The sequence below is a fragment of the Ovis aries genome, chromosome 7, assembly GCF_016772045.2.
Source record: "Ovis aries strain OAR_USU_Benz2616 breed Rambouillet chromosome 7, ARS-UI_Ramb_v3.0, whole genome shotgun sequence".
NCBI classification, from domain to species: Eukaryota; Metazoa; Chordata; class Mammalia; order Artiodactyla; family Bovidae; genus Ovis; species Ovis aries.
The window spans coordinates 87,321,363-87,342,824 of record NC_056060.1 but is presented as its reverse complement, the minus strand read 5'-3'; the positions used below and the strand labels follow the sequence as shown (position 1 = coordinate 87,342,824).

At 41.8% G+C, this 21,462-nt stretch overlaps 1 pseudogene; it reads left to right on the top strand.

Moving 5' to 3' along the window:
* LOC101111637 (cyclin-dependent kinase 1-like) overlaps positions 1-16,384 on the top strand; it is a 41,962-nt pseudogene extending 25,578 nt beyond the window's left edge.
* Positions 16,385-21,462: the final 5,078 nt, after the last annotated feature.

Below are 21,462 nucleotides of genomic sequence, written 5' to 3'. Positions count from 1 at the left end.
CAAACTCTGCTCTCAGGGAAACTGACATGAAAACAATGCGGACCAACTTGGATGTTTAGTTCACTCTTAAGAGAGGAGAGATTCCCACCGCCCACTAAACTGTATTTAGGAAGAGAAAAGGCATGCTTCTCTATGAGACATGGGGTCTTTCCAGTCTCTGGAAATAACTAAGTGAAGCCTCAGCGATTTTCTTCCCTAATTCTTTTCCAGGAAAGTCCTTTATTTCACCCACACTGGACCTACTATTCAAGGAGGACTTTCTGGGACTCCAAACAACATCAATCTCTGTGAATGAACCTCCAAGCATTCAGGAGCTACATTGCCAAGGCCTGGTGCAAAGCTCTGGGCTAAATGTGAGAACAGAGCAAGGCCTGGCTGGGTGTTCAGGCCCAGATAGAGGTCTAGGCTTGGAGTGGAGCCACCGGCAGGAGGGCAAGTTCAGCCCAGTTGTGCCCAATATTTGCCCTTTCCTCCTCTTCCCACAGCACATCTTTTCAGAGCACAATTTATCTCCAGGCAACCGAAGAGCATGGGGAGAAATCTTCATGCTTTCAGCAGCTAGTAGAAACTGGGAGAGGACTGGTTACATTGCAAGTCCAAGGTAGGCCTAGGAGGAAATCAGGCTGGTGTGATGTGATGAGGCATATTCTCAGGGCTGACATCATTTACAGCATCATTCTAGCCAGAGCCCTGTTCCACTGGCTGCCTCAGCCCCACCCAGCAACCTCAGCCAGAGCCTCCAGCAACCATAGGTCAGCATCTACACAGACCCAGCCTCCCTTCTCCCTAGCATGGACTCTAATCTACCCTCCTTTTCTGAAAACATCCCCTCTTCATTAAAGAACGGAAAGCTTGGATGAGTGAGGCAGGGTGTAAGAACCAATACTGCTGGCATCAGACTGACAAAGATTCGATCTCTGCCCTTGGTTCTGGGGCAACTTCTGCATGCCTTGCTTTTCTCATCGGTAGATTGTGACTACTGCTTCCTAACTTATAAGGTGGCTGTGAGGATTAAATGAGAGCATATATCTGAACTTTGCCCAAGATGTTTAATGAAATCTACTCACGACCCCTTCCTGCCACAGCTGATTTTGATTGCCCTAAACTATATAAAGAGCTTCCTTGGTGGCTTAATTGGTAAAGAATCCACCTGCAATGTAAGAGACCTGGGTTCGATCCCTGGATTGGGAAGAGTCCCTGGAGAAGGGAATGGCAACCCACTCCAGTATTCTTGCCTGGAGAATTCCATGGACAGAAGAGCCTGGTGGGCTACAGTCCAGGGGATCACAAAGAGTCGGACATGACTGAGCGACTAACACTTCACTTCATACAAAGAGCTACTGAGATACTACACATGACATTTGTCTACAAATTTACAATCTGTACACTCCACAAAGGCCAGGACCTTGTCTATTTTATTCACCAATATATACCCAGCCTCTGGCTCAATGCCTAGCACATGTAGGTACTCAGAAATATTTGTTGACTAAATACTGAATGAATTGTGTAACCCGAATCTTAATATCTTAAAAAAGTATCTGTCTAGACCAGGAATGGCAAATCATTTACTCGCTGCCCATGCCAACTGATACGTAATTAATACCCACAGCGGTGTGTTGAGAAAGAGTCTGAGGACATGTCTGTCTTGGCAGCAGAGAGACATGTGATCAGTTAGCAGTATCTCCCAAAAGTATGAATGGTGATCCAGCACCATTTGTGCCTACACTTACTGTTTTGGGTTCAAACTGACGCGTCAAGCAGCAATGGCCCGATGTAGAGGACGTGGACTTCACAAGTTAGGGGGGAAAGCCAGAGAGATTCCAAGCAGCCTTTTCTTCCAGCCACTGTCCCAAAATAAACATTTCTGCTCACCTCCCATCAGCAGAGGTACAAACAGAAATCCAGAAGCAATGCTGAGGGACAGCACAGGCTGAGAAAGTTCGGTTAGGCTCAGTGACCAGACTCCCCGTTAATTCCCTCCTAGTCACATCATTTCCCTTTAGGCCACTCAATTCTTCATCCACTTCCTCCTGCTTCACTTTTGGTAAGTGGCCACCCCTCCCTCATCCTCACCCTCCCGGTTTCCTGAGTTGCAGCTCTCACTAAAGATAGATTTGTACCATCTCTCTCAAGATCACTGCTTGGGAGAAGCAGAGAGAAGAGTAATTAGCAAATTCAGCATTCAGGTAATGCTTCTACAGCAAAGGATAATCATTTGTCAGCTTAAGTAAATCCCCACACCTCAATTAACTGTCCGACATGGAGGAAGAAATGAGAATGGGCTCACTCACTGCACCTGGGAGGCAAACAAGGGTCAAAGTAATTTTTTTTATTTTAAAACTTTTAAGACTCCTCCCAAGGAAGGGGAGCCTAACTTCCTACTCCATAAGTGTGGGCTGTACACAATGCGACTACTTTCTAAAGAGTACAGCGGGACAAAAACTAATAATAATTTTACATTGAAGGAACCTCACAAAACACTGTCTTAGCCAGGTGGTCAAAGTCAGCATCATCAGTGGAAAGTCATATTGAGACTACGTGATAAGAAGGCACTTCATCTCTGTGGTCTTCTTCCCCAACACCCACGTCCCTCAGTCTGATTGTAAGAAACACATCAAGCAAAGCCCAACTGAGGGACAGTCTACAAAACACCTGACCAGTGCACCTCTGAACTGTCAAGGTCATCAAAAGCAAGGAAAGTCTGAGAAATCATCACAACCAAGGGGAACCTAAAGGTAGTGTGATATTCTAGGTGAGATCCTGGAACAGAAAAAGAACATTAGGTAAAAACTAAGGAAATCTGAATAAAGCACAGACTCTAGTGAATAAGAACATATCAGCGTTGATTCATCAGCTGTAATAAATGTGTCATACAAACATAAAATGTTAATACCAAAGCAAACCAGATAGAGGGCATATGAGGATACTCTGTATTATCTTCACAATTTTCTGTACACCTAGCATTACTCTATAATAAAGCTTGTTTTCTTCATTGACAGCAAGGGTCTTAATGGTCGTCTCTAGAAGAGCCCACGGAGAAGGCAATGGCACCCCACTCCAGTACTCTTGCCTGGAAAATCCCATGGACAGAGGAGCCTGGTGGGCTGCAGTCTATGGGGTCGCAAAGAGTCAGACACGACTGCGTGACTTCCCTTTCACTTTTCACTTTCATGCATTGGAGAAGGAAATGGCAACCCACTCCAGTGTTCTTGCCTGGAGAATCCCAGGGACGGGGGAGCCTGGTGGGCTGCCGTCTCTGGGGTCGCACAGAGTCGGACACGACTGAAGCGACTTAGCAGCAGCAGTAGCAGCAGAAGAGCCTAGGCAGGTATTTCTGGTAGCACTTCTGGCAACAGGGATGGTCCACATTCTCCCTTCTCCTGGAATGACTTTTTCTCACTGAGCACCCAACTGGCCTCTTCTTTCCCCATAGTATTGGTCTGAGGTCTGTGAAACCTATAGAAAAGTCTGGAGTCTAGACTGTCTTCTCCAACACAGCTCTCAAACATCTCAGAGTTTTGCTTTATCAAAGCCAAAGAGACCGGTAAACATGTTCCAGTCCCAAACCTTCCCTTTTAAGACAAAGAAACTCAGACCCAGTGGACAGCCCAAATAGCCTCCCAGAGTTCCCCAGGTAGCTCTGAGGTCTTCATTTGCAGGAGGCCAGCAGAAGTTCTGAAGGTCTGAAACCAAAGGAGAGGTAATGAGATAACAGAGGGACGCCTACAACACACGTCAGGAGAGAGACAGGTGAAGGGAGGGAAAAGGAGGCTCCTAAGAGAGACGGAGAGGACAAACTGTTACCCTGTAAGAGCAGCTTTGCATTCCAGGCATTGCTCATGATCATGAAATGCCTTTGATAACACCATATTTATTTCCTTTTTCTTCTTAATCCCACTAAATCAGAGAGTTTTGTTGTGTTGTTGTTGTTGGCCACACTGTGTGGCTTGGGGGATCTTTGTTCCCCAACCAAGGATTAAACTTGAGCCCTTGACAATGAAAGCATGGAGTCCTAACCACTGGACCACCAGGGAATTCCCTAGAGTTTCTAAACTATAATACTGTTGACATTTGTGACCAGTCAAGTCTTCAGTGGGGGAAGACGACCACCATGTGTATTTAGCAGCATCCCTGGCCTCTACTATATGCCAGAACTACTTGCCAATAACACCCTTCCTCAGTTTTAAGAAACAAAAATGTCTCCAGATCTTGCCAAATGTCCCATAGTGGGCAAAATCACCCCCAATTGTGAACTATTGCCCTAAATGTTCTTTGGCGTCCATCATCATCCCATGCTACCGTAATCCCCAAGTAAGCCATTACCCTGCAAAATGAAGACATAACCTCTTCTGGGTATGAATGCTTGGGTTTCAAGCTGCTTTTCCAACAGAGCTTCACTGCTTAGTGTCAGGTCGTTTGGCTTCTAATCACTCCTGAGAGCCCATCTCAAACTTCACCATCTCCCGCCATGAAGTCTTCCTGCCAACTTGAGTCAGCTGTGACCCACCCCCTTCCTGCGCTATCCTACCACTCATGATACAGTACCATGCAGAAGTGGTACATGACTGACTTCAGTTGAAGATCTACACGTATTTCACCTTGCACTGTCCCATAATTCTTTATGAGTGTCCAAACATTGATAGAACGTGTATGATATGTCAGACACATGCTGGTGCAGTAGGGTGTAAGAGACATAAGGGCATGATCTTTACCTTTAAAAAGAACAGTCTCATGGAAAAGGCAGACCCAGATTTACAGTCCTACCGAGCTGTTTGTCTCATCTCTCCTATGGGATCCCTGAGCATGAAGGCAAAAGTCCAGTCTTTCTTTTATGTCCAGCACAAAGCTGAGCACACAGTGGATGCCCAAGAGATTGCACTGAACTTGAATCAGCACAGAAGAATAGTTCCTGGGAGACTTGTCTCCACAAAGGCAACTGCCATGCTTCTAGGACTCCACTGGGCAGCTTCTTTTATGAAGTGATGGTAAAAGTAAAGGGTATTCATCTTTATTTGGAAAAATTAAAAGATAACAGCCCTACATAAGTTACCCTGCCTCTCTTTTTTTAACTTTCACTCCATGAAATCCAAAAATCCATAACCCACTGTTTGAATAGTGAAAATACAGGAAAGGAAAGGAGTGGGGGCAAGAAACACATTTAAACAGGAAGTGATGAAGACTTTGTAAAAATAACTATCAACGACAAATAGGCTAGGGGATACTTGGAAAATACAAACACGTACAAAGTCAGTAGATCTTGCGTCTGCATTACTGAGCCTTTGGGTGGGAATATACTAAGGCTCTCACATTTTTGAAAAGTAATGATAAACAGAGCAACAGAAAGAGTGTCAGAAGACAGGTGGAGGTTTTCACCCTCCTAAGCCAGAAATAAACAAGAGCCCCAGATGTCCGTGATTTAAGAGAGCTAGCTTTCAGTTCACTCAGTCATGTCCAACTCTTTTCAACCCCATGGACTATAGCACGCCAGGCTTCCCTGTCTATCACCAACTCCCAGAGTTTACTCAAACTCATGTCCATCGAGTCAGTGATGCCATCCAACCATCTCATCCTCTGTCATCCCCTTCTCCTCCTGCCTTCAGTCTTTCCCAGCATTAGGGTCTTTTCCAATGAGTCAGTTTTTCACATCAGGTGGCCAAAGTATTGGAGCTTTAGCTTCAGCATCAGTCCTTCCAATGAATATTCAGGACTGATTTCCTTTCAGATTAATCAGTTTGATCTCCTTGCAGTTTAGCATTTCAGAGAAACAATGGAAGAGAGTTTAACATGCTAAAACAATAAAGATGAATCAAGGTCACCTGAACCGCAAGATGAGCAGAGATGCAGCTACCAGTTTGAATCAAGAGATAGAACTCACTGTATCAACGCTCAGAAACGCTCAGCAGTTGTTGGTACTATCACTGACACATTGAGGTCCCCCTAACCATGCAGCCTATCTCTTTCCTCTCCTTTGATTTGAACTAGTAGCACATGTGGCATTTATACAGAAGCCTTGAAAAGAACTGAGATGATGCCTAGAAAAGTTTCCCAAGGATCCTGTCTTACTGCTAACCTGAGCAAACAGAGAGTGACCAGAGACGGTGGAGCATGGACCAGGGTGGCAAGCGATGCTCAGGCCCATGCATTCCAGAAGGGCTGTCCAGATCCTACATAGTGCTGAACCCACATCAGGACACATTGCACCTGTCTCTCCTTCCAGCACGCTGTAGCTCATCCCACCCCATCCTGAGCCATTAATAATTTGGGGTTTGGCTTTTTTTTTAATCCAGAAAATATATAGGAACCTTTCCACACTTTTCATCTGATTTGTTCATGCAGATTGTAGTTCTATTTAAAATCTCTTATTTTACCTTACAGATATTTGTTGCACAGGTAGACTACTGCATTTAGAAATTTGTATTTCAGTTCCTTAAAAAACTGCAAAACTAATCTGTTTCATGTGCCAAACTGATTTAAACAAAACTATCTGATTATGGGGCGGGGGAGAGGGCGGGGGCAGGGCGGGAATGGATCTTTCTACTATTAGTCACTGCAGGGAAAACTTGCTCTCAAGTAAACATTGGGGTGTGTGTGCATGCTAAGCCACTTCAGCTGTGTCCAACTTTTTCAGGCCTTATGGACTGTAGCCCACCAGGCTCCTCTGTCTGTGAGATTCTCCAGGCACAAATGCTAGAATGGGTTACCATGCCCTCCTCCAGCGAATCTTCCCAACCCAGTGATCGAACCCATGTCTGTTATGTCTCCTGTCTCGGCAGGTAGGTTCTTTGGAAAACACAGCAGTGGCCACAGGACTGGAAAAGGTCAGTTTTCATTCCAATCCCAAAGAAAGGCAATGCCAAAGAATGCTCAAACTACCGCACAATTGCACTCATCTCACATGCTAGTAAAGGAACGCTCAAAATTCTCCAAGCCAGGCTTCAGCAATACGTGAACCGTGAACTTCCAGATGTTCAAGCTGGTTTTAGGAAAGGCAGAGGAACCAGAAATCAAATTGCCAACATCCACTTGATCATCAAAAAAGCAAGAAATTTCCAGAAAAACATCCATTTCTGCTTTATCGACTATGCCAAAGCCTTTGACTGTGTGGGTCACAATAAACTGTGGAAAATTCTGAAAGAGATGGGAATACCAGACCATTTGACCTCTTGAGAAACCTATATGCAGGTCAGGAAGCAACAATTAGAACTGGACATGGAACAACAGACTGGTTCCAAATAGGAAAATGAGTACGTCAAGGCTGTATATTGTCACCCTGCTTATTCAACTTATATGCAGAGTATATCATGAGAAATGCTGGGCTGTAAGAAGCACAAGCTGGAATCAAGATTGCTGGGAGAAATATCAATCACCTCAGATACACAGATGACATCACTCTTATGGCAGAAAGTGAAGAACTAAAGAGCCTCTTGATGAAAGTGAAAGAGGAGAGAGAAGAAGCTGGCTTAAAGCCCAACATTCAGAAAGTGAAGATCATGGCATCTGGTCCCATCACTTCACGGGAAATAGATGGGGAAACAGTGGAAACAGTGGCTGACTTTATTTTGGAGGGCTCCAAAATCACTACAGATGGTGACTGCAGCCATGAAATTAAAAGATGCTTACTCCTTGGAAGAAAAGTTATGACCAACCTAGACAGCATATTCAAAAGCAGAGACATTACTTTGCTGACTAAGGTCCATCTAGTCAAGGCTATGGTTTCTCCAGTAATCATGTATGGATATAAGAGTTGGATCATGAAGAAAGCTGAGCGCCGAAGAACTGATGCTTTTGAACTGTGGTATAGGAGAAAACTCTTGAGAGTCCCTTGGACTACAAGGAGATCCGACTAGTCCATCCTAAAGGAAATCAGTCCTGAATATTCATTGGAAGGACTGATGCTGAACCTGAAACTCCAACACTTTGGCCACTTGATGCGAAGAGCTGACTCATTGGAAAAGACTCTGATGCTGGGAAAGATTGAGGGCAGGAGAAGGGGACGACAGAGGATGAGATGGCTGGATGGCATCACTGACTCAATGGATGTGAGTTTGAGAGAACTCTGGCAGTTGGTGATAGACAGGGAGGCCTGGCGTGCTGCAATTCATGGGGTCGCAAAGAGTCGGACACAACTGAGCGACTGAACTGAACTGAAGTGCTAATTAAATGTTTGCTAACTGTTATTTATGTAGCACTTACCAACTTTTTCAACCAATGTGAGAGAAAACATGTAAGCAAGATCATGCCTGTACAATGCTATGCCAGGCTAGAGGAGTTCGGGGAAGAGGCACTTAACTTAACCAGCAAATTTCAGAGAGAAAGCATTATTTTGAGATGAATCTTGAGGATTGAACCAATAGGTGAAGAATGCAGGAAAGAATATCCCATCCAGACAGACAGAGTCAATAACTTAGCAGAAACACAGAGGACCTTTGTGTGCAAAGTATATACACATAAATAAAAACATGTAAGTACAATTTCCCCTGATGCAGGTATGCTGCTGCTGCTGCTGCTAAGTCACTTCAGTCGTGTTCGACTCTGTGCAACCCCATAGACAGCAGCCCACCAGGCTTCCCCATCCCTGGGATTCTCCAGGCAAGAACACTGGAGTGGGTTGCCATTTCCTTCTCCAATGCATGAAAGTGAAAAGTGAAAGTGATGCAGGTATACCCACGTACAAATATCACCAAAGAAAGTTCCAACAAAAATTCCTGCAGCACAGGTTTTTCCAAAGTTGTTTCAGGTGCTGAAATATATATGCAATGTGGGTTTCGTATATACTCACTTCTAGGCAAGTGAATGGCAACCCACTCCAGTATTCTTGCCTGGATAATCCCATGGACAGAGAAGCCTGGTGGGCTACAATCCATGGGGTCGCAAAAAGTCAGACACGACTGAAGTGACTTAGCAGGCAAGTGACAACCTCAGTCCTAAAAGAAACTTAAGGGGGAAAGCATCTGTCCCTACATACATCAGAAATGGGACTCTCTCCCAGAGACTGGACAGGCTTTGAAGAAGTGGGCCCTCTCCCCCCGATACCTGGGAACTTGTTAGGAATGCAGATTCTCAGCCTCACCCACACCTACAGAATCAGAAATTCAAGAGGTGGGGCCCAGCCACCTGGGTTTGAGAACCACTGCTTTAGAGAAATTTGCCAAGAAGGAAACACAGATAAAAGCAACAGCAATCCAAGCAACAGCTCCTGTGAAGAGCTAGGATCCCTGTTCCCAGAACCAGGCTCAACTGAACACAGTGGCTAAACAGCTCAAGCTCCGTACACCCATCGCCCAGGTCTGAACCCCAGTTTTGGTGCCCAGTGGCTGCTACTTCCCTTCACCACTGCATCCTTCCTCATTTGCAAAATAGAGATAATGATTCCTGCCTCAGAAGACTGTTCTCAGGCTCGGTAAGACTTATAAGGCACTGCATAGAGTAGCTCATTGAGTGAGAAGCAGTATGCCTAAAGGGACCGCAAGCAAACTCAGCCTCAGCAGTCTTCAAGTTGGGGTACACAAGCTCTTGGTTTGGGGACATGGATAGACTGATGAGGATCCATTTTCAAATCCTCAGTTTTCCGACAGACTCTGTTAAACTTGATCTGCCTGCAACTGGAGCATCAGGAAAGTTCTCCTCCCTATCTTCCCTAGTTCTCTTTCACAGCAGCCCTTCTCCCAGCAAGACAAAGGGCTCCCTCATCCCAAATCTTACTATGATGTATCCTGGAGCACAAACTTCCAACCAGGGGGTAGGAAATAGAAATACTGAGGTTGTGAATGTCTCTAATAAGCAGAGAAAATCCATTTGCAAGAAAACAGCTCAAATGACTGGTTGCAAGTTATTTTCCAAGTCAGGTGTTTTCCACATAATCGAAGGAGGACCTAATTGAGCTGTCAGCTGATATAGATCATTAAAAATAATTTCTGATGACAGGCCACTATGTGATTTTTGATATACAACTTGGAAGTAGTTCAAATAATTCAAAGGTAATAATATTCCTTACATTCCCATTTACTTACGTGAACGTGTTCAGCACTTTCAGCTTTTTTTTAATTGAAATATAACATTACACTAGTTTCAGGCGTATAGTGTAATGATTCAGTACTTGTAAATATTTCAAGATGACGACCACAATAAGTCTACTCAACATTTGTCCACACTTATGTCTTAATAAACAAAAATAGGCTTGCAATTGATGCCAAGCTGTTTCATTCAAGCAATAAGTAATATTCATACATAGATACATGATACAAGTTTTTAAAATCCCATCCATCTCATAGCAGATACATTTGCAATGAATTTCACTTCTGTGTTTAATAATTCTGTATCAAAAGGTGTAATATATTTATGTTGCTTTTCTCAATTATGTAGTATAATCATTTCAATGACAATTCAATCCAGAAGAAATGTTTTAGTACCTAAAGCCTTTTAGTCACATGAAATGTTTTAAATTGCTGTTTCAACTTATATGTATGTTTTTGTTGCAAAGAAGCATAATACAAGAAGCAAGAAATCAACAAGGCAAACTTTCAAGCCTAAAAATATATTACATTAGAATAAAATTCTGTGAGGAAACTGGAATGAAAATGTGAGTACAAAGAGAAAAAGAAAAGATGTAAAAATTTCTAACTACTAAAGGAAAACTCATTTGCAAATTTTAAAACAGAAGACAGTAGTAGCAAATCAGTATGGTATTTAGACTGGAAATTTTAAAAAGCAATATAAACATTTATATTAAAATTTCAGTATTAACTACTTGCCAAAAATAATATTCTTTGTAATTTTTTATATAAATTTATAATAAAAACTGCAAATACCAGGTTAAAAAATGTACAAGGAGGTACACTGCCTCTCAAAATGTTTTCAGGGGCTATGCAGAGAAAAAAATGTGAAGACTTCTGCTCTGGAAAATCACCTCCTTATTATGTTCCTCTTTCTTCAACAGGTGAATGCATTAAATAGAAATGACATTCTCAGTGTTATGTTGGATGCTAAAAAGCAGTCCAGAGAAGTAATCATCATTATCTCTGTTTTCAGTAACTCACTACCTAGTTGAACCAACCAGAAAAAATAATGCAAAGCAATTGAGGTATGTGGCAGACACTGGCCTTGCCCACGTGCTGCTCGTGGTTTCTGGTGTCCTTGCTAAGCAAATCCAGACTGTGTTTAGGACAGCAATCTGCCAGATAAATGCTCATTTTTTTTCAGCCTCTCTTCCCATCAGAGTGGCCATGTGACAAAATTATAACTGGTGAGACATAAGTAAGGACATGAGGGTTTCTGGGAAAGCTTTTGCTTTCCTAATAAAACCATAGAGATGAGGCAAGCTCTGCTGTCCTTTCTTCTTCCTAACTTGAATGCTGATGCAATGCCTGGAGCTACAGCATTTATGCCAAAATTGTGAGGCAACAAGCATGAGGACAAAAGGTAACATTAAGGATGGCAATATGAACACATGGAAAGATCCTGGGTCCTTAATGGCACAGCTGAGCAATGAACTAACGCCAACAAGGGCTTACCTCTAGATCTCTCACTTCATTAAATACAGGTATACACATATTTTAATTGATGTAAACCAGTGCTAGCTGGATATCCCAGTTACTTATACCATATGACAAGCTACTCTAAAACTTAGTGACATTAAAATACGTCATTTTATTAAGCTCACAGGTGGCAGGTCAAGAATTCAGGCAGAGTCCATCCGCAAGGGTTTGTCTCTACTCCACGGTATCTAGGGCCTCTCTTGAGAAGGTTCAACCAGGTGAGTGACTCAAATACCCAGAAACTAGAATAACTGGACCTGCAGGACCCAATTCCAAGAGTGCTTCTTCACTCACATGTCTGGTACTCAAGCTGGAAGGACCAAAGACCAGACTCACGTGGGACTGTTGACCAAGTGCCAGCGCATGTGGCCTCCCCCTAAGGTTTAGGCTTTTCACAGTACTCTGGCTATTCTAAGAGCAAGCATTCCAAGGGGCCTATGTAGACGTTTCATGGATTTTTATGATTCAGCCTCATGCAGGAATCAGTGTCATTTCTCCATTGTTCAATTGGTCAAAGCAGTTGTCAGATTCAAGAAGAGGGACAGAGATCTCAATTGGAGGTGTATCAGAGAACTTGAAACTTTTTTTTTTAACACCACATTGGTTGAGGTTTTTCCCTTGTGCCTTAAAGCATTTCTAAACTGATACAGTGGAAAAGAAAACAACATGGATGCAAAGTTGAACAGTTCAGTTCAGTTCAGTTCAGTCGCTCAGTCGTGTCTGACTCTTTGCGACCCCATGGACTGCAGCATGCCAGGCCTCCCTGTCCATCACCAACTCCCAGAGTTTACTCAAACTCATGTCTATCGAGTCAGTCATGCCATCCAACCATCTCGGTACAAGTAGGCTATTGAACTCCAAGGAGGAAAAGATAATGAGAGATGTAGTGAAGAAAGCCTTCATTATAAATGCTGATGGAGGGCCTCTCAGTGCACAGCCCAGAATAAAATGCTAAGAGGATTGTATAAATCAAGACTCCATATCTATCCTGCCTGCTAGATAAATCTCAATCTGCTCTTCTCAACCAACATGGCTTTGAAAAATCCTAGCTGAGACTCAGTTTGTGTATCAGCAAAATGGAGACCATATGCCAAGGTTATGATGAGACCTAAATAAAATAGAATGAGAAGGGCCTAGCATGGTGCATGGCACTCAGCAAGTGCTCAGTAGTGAAAGTGAAAGTGTTAGTCGCTCCGTCGTGTCCAACTCTTTGCAACCCTGTGGACTGCAGCCCCCAGGCTCCTCTGTCCCTGATTCTCCAGGCAAGAATATTGGAATAGGTAGCCATGTCTTTCTCCAGGGGATCTTCCTGGCCTAGGAATCAAACCCAGGTCTTCTGCATTGCAGGCAGATTCTTTATTATCTGAGCCAGCAGGAAAGCCCGGTAAATGCTATGCATATGTTTCTTCATTCACCGAACTTACCCATGTGTGAAAATTGAATGAGTATCTACCATACGACTGGCGTAGACTTAGAATTCCCCAAACATAAGTCAGAGCCCCAAAACCTCCCTTAAGGACTCAGCAACCTTTACTCACAGTTATGTAGTGCAGACCTTAGATGACTTGGATGAATTTTTCTGGAGGTAAACTAAAACAGAATTGAAAATATCTTCTGATGTCCAGGCAATGTCAAGCCTTTTCCCTGCAAAAGTCCATCCCCACCATTGCTGCCAATTTGGAAAAATCTACAGCATTTCTCATGAGAGGCCAACCATTCCAATCTGGGATAAATTTTCTAAATATTAGATCTGAATTGACTTATTTTACCCCTACCTGCATTGGGCCACAATCTTCGTGAATGGATAAAGTCAGACCTTCTATTTTTTAGCAGCTGGCTCATTCAGTCCATTTCCTTACTATAAATACCTGATTGCACTTGTTTTAAAGTAGAACTCTTTTGTCATCTGATTGTCCCAGCCTAGATTAGAGGGGGATCAAGGAGAGAGAATGAAAAATGAGGCAGAGGACAGAGAGAGACTGCATTGCTATACTCTGCTCAACAGTCATTTTCACAGTCTTCAAGACCCGTAGCTGCCTAGATGCAGGAGAAAGCAGAGAGGTTCTAGCCTTTCTCCATATGTTAACCTTGAGAAGTTGATAGCTGTTTGGGACTTGATGGAGCCACCTAGACTATTTTCTATCATTTTATCCACTGAAAGTATCCTTTTCAGAATCCCGTGTCTCAGTCTCCCTACTTATAACATACAGACACTAACCCCAGCCTCTGAAGTAGGCCAACAGAAGCTTTTTCTGGTCTTAATGCCCTTGAGTGAAAATAAATTATCATAATATCTCATACCCATCTCCCTGGAGTCTTGAAGAAAGGGACACTGAGCTCTCAACAAATACTGATCAAACTCTTACTGACCTCAAAGCACTGAAGGGACATAGGCCAGAGTCAGAATAAGGAGTGGCTCTGCCAGGCACCAGCATAGAAGGAAAGGTATGCTAAAACATCGCCGGATGCTGATATATCACTGGAAATTAAGGAGATGGAGGAAAACTGCAATTTCAAAACTCTTCTCAGGAAAATAAAAGGTGTGTTTAAAGAAATCATGTAAAATGATCCTGAAGTTGTGGCTAAGATCCCTAAAGGCCATGATTTCAATAGTAAATATTTGTCATTTAGGGTAGCTAATATCTTAATACTTTCCCTATTTTGAGGTTTCTACCAGCAGCCCTCCTTCTCCATTCTTTTTTTCACTATCCCAGTTTTCAACTCCTCTTTCAAATTAAAGATGAACAAACATTTTGATTGAACAAATATATTGATTCAAGGGGACAGGAAATTATCAACAGTTTACCAAAATTCCCACATGTCTCAGTCTGGACACTCCCCTCAAGGATCTCAAACAGTTATGAAAACCCATCTATCCAAGTTTCAAGCACCAAGGAAGCACTGTGATCTCAGATGAAATGCAAATGTGCCTCAAATAATAGAAAAACAGGCTTAAAACTGAATATTAAAAAAACTAAGATCATAGCATCCAGTCCCATTACTTCACGGCAAATAGAGGGGAGAAAGGTGGTAGTAGTGACAGATTTCCTCTTCTTCAGCTGTAAAATCGCTGCGGATGGTGACTGCAGCCATGAAATCAGACGATGTTTGCTTCTTGGCAGGAAAGCTATGACAAACCTCGATAGTGTGCTGAAAAGCAGACATTACTCTGCCAACAAAGGCCCATATAATCAAGGCTATGGTCTTCCCAGTAGTCATGTATTCTGAGAGCTGGACTGTAAAGAAGCACTGAAGAATTGATGCCTTCCAATTGCTGGAGAAGACTCCTGAGAGCCCCTTGGACGGGAAGGAGAGCAAACCAGTCAATCTTCAGGGAAATCAACCCTGAATACTCATTGGAAGGACTGATGCTGGAGTCAAAACTCCAATATTCTGGTTGTCTGATGCAAACAGCTGACTCATCAGAAAAGTCCTTGATGCTGGGAAAGATTGAGGGCAGAAGAAGAAGAGGGCATCTGAGGATGAGATGGCTGGATGGCATCACCAATGCAATGGAAATAAACTTGGGCAAACTTCAGGAGATGGCGAAGGACAGAGAGGCCTGGTGTGTTACAGTCCACGGGGTCACAAAGAGTCAGACACAACGGGGTGACTGAATAACAACAATTCATCAGATATTTTCAGAAACAATTCATACATGATGATCAAGTGGATTTTATCTCAGGAATGCATGGTTGGTTTAACATTCAAATATCAACCAATGCAATTCAACATGTTAACAAAACAAAAAAAGAAAGAACATAATTATCTCAATAGACCCAGAAAGATTATTAGAAAACTATTCATAATAAAAGATCTCCGGGCTCTTGGAGTTGAGGAAAGTTAACACAGATATGGTAACTGTGTCACTGACTGTACCGCTCCCCTGACACCCCATCCCCATTGTCCACCACCACAGAACAATAATCCAGAGCTACCATTCCGATTGAGCAATCATAGATGAGTTTTCCAAAATAGAGGAGGTTGGAGAAGGCATCTATGGAGTTATACGTAAGGGTAAACTACAAATCAAGTGGTAACTATGAAGAAAATCAGACTAGAAAGTAAAGAGGAAGTATTCCCATGTTGCAATTCAGGAGATTTATCTTTTAGAACACTGTCACCCAAATATAGTCCACCTTCAAATGTGGTTATACAGGAATCCAGGTTACATCTCATCTCTGAATTTTAAACTCTATCCCTCCAGGTCTCTTCATGGGTTCTCCACTTGTTAAGAGTTATCTGCACCACATCCTACAACGGACTGTGTTTTGTCAGCCTAGGAGAATTCTTCACAGAGATTTAAAACTTCAAAACCTATTGACAACAAAGAAACATTTAAACTAGTTGATTCTGGCTTTTTCCAGAGCTTCTGGAATGCCTATTAGAATGTACATACGTGAGGTAGGAACACTCTAGTATAGATCTCCAGCACTACCGAAATCAGCTCACTACTCACCTCCAGTTGACATTTGGGGTACAGACACCACATAGAGTTAACAACAAAGAAGCCACTTTTCCACGTGAATTCAGAAGCTGATCAACTCTTCAAAACATTCAGAGCTTTGGGCACCCCAATATGAAGTGTGGCCAGAGCAACTTATAAGAATATACGACTATAAGACTGTAAGAATACATTTCCCAAGTGAAAACCAGGAAGACTACCATCCCATGTCAAAAACTTGGTTGAAAATGGCTTGGATTTGCTTTCAAAAATGTTAGTTTATAATCCCATCAAACAAATTGCTGGCAAAATAAAACTGAACTGCCCATATTTAAATAGTTTAGACAATCAGATTAAGAAGATGTATTATAGCATTCTGACCAAAAGTTTCCACGTGATGTGTTAAGAACAGATGGTTTTATTTTTACTATTAACTCTCTTATTACTTCGGGTATTTTTCTTTTCTTTGTTGTAAAGCTTAAGCTGTACTTCATCTTCTAATTTCAAGTATAACTTAGAATGTAAATATTGTTCTATATGAATTTAAATGTCATCCTGTAAATGTGTGCAGGTCTCACTGAAACAACTACTTTTTACCATAATAAAACTATAAATCTAGTATTGATAACAAAAAAAAATAAGAGAAAAAAATTTAAACTTCTTGGTAAATTAAGAACAGAAGAAAACTTCCTCAGCCTGATAAATGACATCTCAGAAAAACCTACAGCTAACGTTATACTTATGGTGAGTGACTGAATGACTTTCCTCTTAAGATCAAAACAAGGCAAGAATATCTGTTTTCACCATTTTATTCAATGTTATACCAGAAGTCTTACCAATAAGGTAGTAGAATAACCAAAAAGTATCCAGATTTGAAAAGGACAAAAACTGTCTTTGCCACAGATGACAGGATTGCTTATGTAGAAAATTCTAAAATATCTGCCAAAAAGCTAATTTTTAGAAAGGACACAGAAAACAAGGTCTCTCTTTACATACGTGTATATGTGTATATATACATGTCTGTGTGTGTGTGTGTGTGTGTGTGTATTGGAATTTCTAAATGGTAAACACAGAGTGTTAGAAATCAAAATAAAATAGATACCATTTTTTTAAACTCCTGCAGTGTTCTCAATTGCTACATAATGAATTATCAAGTTATCAGCTTGAAACAACAAACATCCATTATCTCACAGTTTCTACAAGTCTGGAACCTGGGAGAAGATTCAACAGGTCACCTGGCTCAGCATCTCTCAGGAGGTTGCAGTCAAGATGTTGGCCAGGACTGCGGTCATCTGAAGGCTCGACTGGGTCTGGAGGATCCACCTTCAAAATCACTCATTCATGGCTTGTTAGTGGAGGCCTCAGTTCCTCTTTGTGATCTGCCCTTCACCCCACTGGACCGTCAAGTAGAGCTGTTCTCATATTTTCCAGAGCAAGCAATCCAAGAGAGAGCAAGGAAGAAGCCGTGTTGCCTTTTTACTGCCTACTCTCAGAAGTGGCGTTCCGTCACTTTGCCATATCCTGGTAGTCACACAGACCTGGTACACTGCATGTGTGTTACAGGGGGTACTGCACAAGGGCATGAATACCAGCAGAGAAGGGGCACTGAGGGCCAGCCTGGAGGCTGGCTGCCGCAAACACTACTTGTGACAGCATCAAAAAATATAAAGCACTTGTGGATAAATTTAACAAAACATATGCTAAACCTCCACACTGAAAATGACAAAATACAGAAAAAATTAAGACCTAAATGAAGGAAGTATATACAACATTTACAGATTGTCAGATACAGACACAATATTATTAACATGTTTAATAGTTTCCAATGTATTGCGATTCAATGTAATCTTGGGGTTTTTTTAATAGAAATTGATGAACTGATAATAAAATTTGTATGTAAATGTTAAGAATTTAAAATAACCAAAACAACTTTGAAAAAGAACAATGTTGGAGGACTTATCCTACCTCCTACACTACATCCAAAAACAATGTTAAGAACCACACTTGGCTCTTACACCGCTTTTGGATTTATCATAAAGCCACAATAATAAAGACAGTGCGCTATTAACATACGATCAACGAATAGATGGGTGGAATCGAATAAAAGGTCCAGAAATAGACCAAATCATATATGGTCAACTGATTTTTGACAAAACTGCCAAAGCAATCCAATGGGAAAGGATTTTAAACAATTGTTGCTAGGACAATTGAATATCCCAGGAATAAGTAAACTTTGAACACTGCCTTATACTATAAACAGAAATTAACTTAAAATGATCATTGATCAAAACTTCATTGATGATTAAAGAATATACTATGAAGAAAGATAGTCTCTTCAGTAAGTGGTACTGGAAAAACTGGACAGTTACACATAGAGGAATTAAAATATAACATTCTCTAACAGCACATACAAAAATAAACTCAAAATGGATTAAAGACCTAAGTGTAAGACCAGGTACCTTAATAAAAAATTCCTAGAGGAAAATATAGGCAGAGTACTCTTTGGCATAAATTGCAGGAATATTTCTTGGATCTCTCTCCTAAAGTAAGAAGAAACAAAAGCAAAAATAAACAAATAGGATCTAACTAAACTTAAAAGCTGTTGAAAACCATTGATAAAACAAAAAGATGACCTACTAACTGGGAGAAAATATTTGCAAATGATAGACCAATAAGGGACTAATATGCAATATATACAAACAACTCATACAACTCAAAAAAAAGAAAAAGAATGGGCAGAAAAACTGAATAGACATTTTTCCAAAGAGGAAATGCAGACAGCCAAGAAGAGATGCTCAACATCGCTAATCACCAGGGAAATGCAAATCAAAACCATAATGAGATATCACCTCACACCTGTCAGAACGGTTATCATCAAAAGGAACACAAATAACAAATGTTGGTGAGAATGTGGAGAGAAGGGAATCCTTGTACACCATTGGTGGAGAAGTAAGTTTGTGTGGCCACTGGTGGAAACCATATGGAGGCTTCTTAAAAAACTAAAAACAGAACTACCATATGACCCAGCAACCCTACTCCTGGGTATATTAATACGTCCCCAAATCTAGTAATTTGGAAAGATACACGCCCCTCAATGTTCACAGTAGCATTATTTACAATTGCCAAGATAGGGAAGCATTCTATGGGTCCATCAACAGATGAATGGATAAAGAAGATGCAAGATGAACACCCATGCACAATGGTATACGACTCAGCACCCAAGTCCTTGTCTGAGGCTCTCCTTCAAAGAAGCCCAAACCGAGACATATATACACTTTGTTTTTTTAACTTAATCTATCTTGTAGGTTGCACCATATTCGCCCATGTGATCTGGCATGATGCACCTCATATCTACTCTGCTGTTTTTGGAGGTACCCCAGTTTTTATAACCATGCCCCCACCAGTGGTATCTCAGGTGGTTTATAGTCTCTTGCCATTATATACGGTGTTTTTCAAAACATCCTTTTTCATGTATCTTTGTAAGTTAAATCTCTAGAGATGGAATGGATAAAGCAAAGGGTGTGTGGTAGTCTTATATGGGAAGCATCCCTAATATGATTCACCTATAAAATCTTACCTGTACGCATAGCTTTTCAGTCACAAATCCAGCGTGTGATGACGCACAGCTCTCCCTATCAGAGTTGGTGCAAGACTGTAGTCCAACATCCTAAGGCCCCCTCTACTCAACTCTCTAGCCGCCTTTTCCTTAGATCAACCTGTCCTCTCACTGTGAACAAGAGGAGGCCTGAGACAGAAAGAGTAAGAACATAAGCCAAAACACAGAGAAATGGAATCAGAGGGAAAATATACATAAAACTACTCATCAATTGCCAGGAAGTTTAGAAAGAACTCTCTTATTCCCAGCCTTCCCCAGTGGCTCAGCAGTAAAGAATCCGCCTGCAAGGCAGGAGCCACAGGAGACGTGGGTTCGATCCCTGGGTCGGGAAGATCCCCTGGAGAAAGGCATGGCAACCCACTCCAGTAGTCTTGCCTGGAGAATCTCATGGACAGAGGAGCCTGGTGGGCTAGAGTCCATAGGGTCACAAAGAGTCGGACACAACTGAAGCAACTTAGCACATGCACACTCTTATTAACAGGAGTAAAGAGCACTGGGCTAAAGTCAGAGAGTTCTAGATACTTTCAGCCAAAGCAAGTGGTGTCCTTAAATAAGGGAGTCTCCATTTGCCTCAATTTCCTCATTTTTAAAATGAAGAGGTAGGCCTGAATAATTATTTCTGGAGCCTTCCTCATCCTGATATTCTGATTTCTACAATCTGGGCAGCTTGTAGAAATGGCTACCGTATTTACCAAGGTGTCAACCCAGCCACCATCTGTTTAAAACTCTCTGAACCACAGGCAGAAGATGGGAAATACAGGCACACCTTGGAGACAGTGCAGGCTCCAGAACACCACAGCATAGCTAATATCACAACAAAGCGAGTCACACAATTTTTTTTTTATTTCCAAGTGCATATGAAAGTTATGTTTACACTCTACTGTAGTCTATGAAGTGTGCAATAGCCTTATGTCTAAAAAAGCTATGTACATACCTTAATTAAAAAATACTGTCTCGCTAAAGAATGCTAATCATGATCTGAGCCTTCAGCGAGTTCTAATCTTTTTTGCAATAGTAACAGCAAAGATCACTGATCACAGAGCACAATAACAAACACAGCAATAATGAAGAAGTTTGAAATATTGTGAGAATTGCCAAAATGTGCACAGAGTCAGGAAGTGAGCAAAAAATGGCACCAATAGACTTGCCTGATTCAGGGTTGCCATAAACCTTCAATTTGTAAACAAATAAAACACTTTACCTGCACATAAATACCAGTAAAATGGCATGTGCCTACACTGTGTGAGCTGTCTCCCACTTTAAATTACAACCAAAACGCAAATTCTTCAAAGACAAATGCAAATATCCCTAAGAACAGGCCACATTTTTGCTTACAACCATCCACAGGAGCAGATTTCTGCAGAGCACACTTTGGGAGCAATGTTTTAACTCCTGTGAGCAGCTGGAGCTCAGGCTTTAGGGTCAGAAGTACCTGAACACAAATCCTAGTTCCTCCATATATTACCTATATGTCCCTGACTAATTTTGTAGGAATGAGGCAAATAATGCCACTTTTTCAGGGTGCTGTGAGAACTAGAAGAGATGTTAAGTAGTAAACTTGTACCTAAGGTTGGGTGTTGGATTCCAAATTTGTGGTAAGAAAAAGCTAAAACCCAGACAAAGTGACTGACTTGCATCTGGGGGCCCTGCTAACCTTTATCATACACACAGACACACACTAACACGCATTTTGAAGAGCTATATATTGAGTCAATACTTGCTATAAACTGAATGCTTATCCCCCTCCCCATTTATAGATTAAATCCTACACCCCAGTGCGGTGCTCTAAAGAGATGGGGCCGGTGGCTTGAATCAGGGTCTCAGTTCTGGGCCAGAGACTGAAGTCAGGCCACTGCAGTTGGAACACT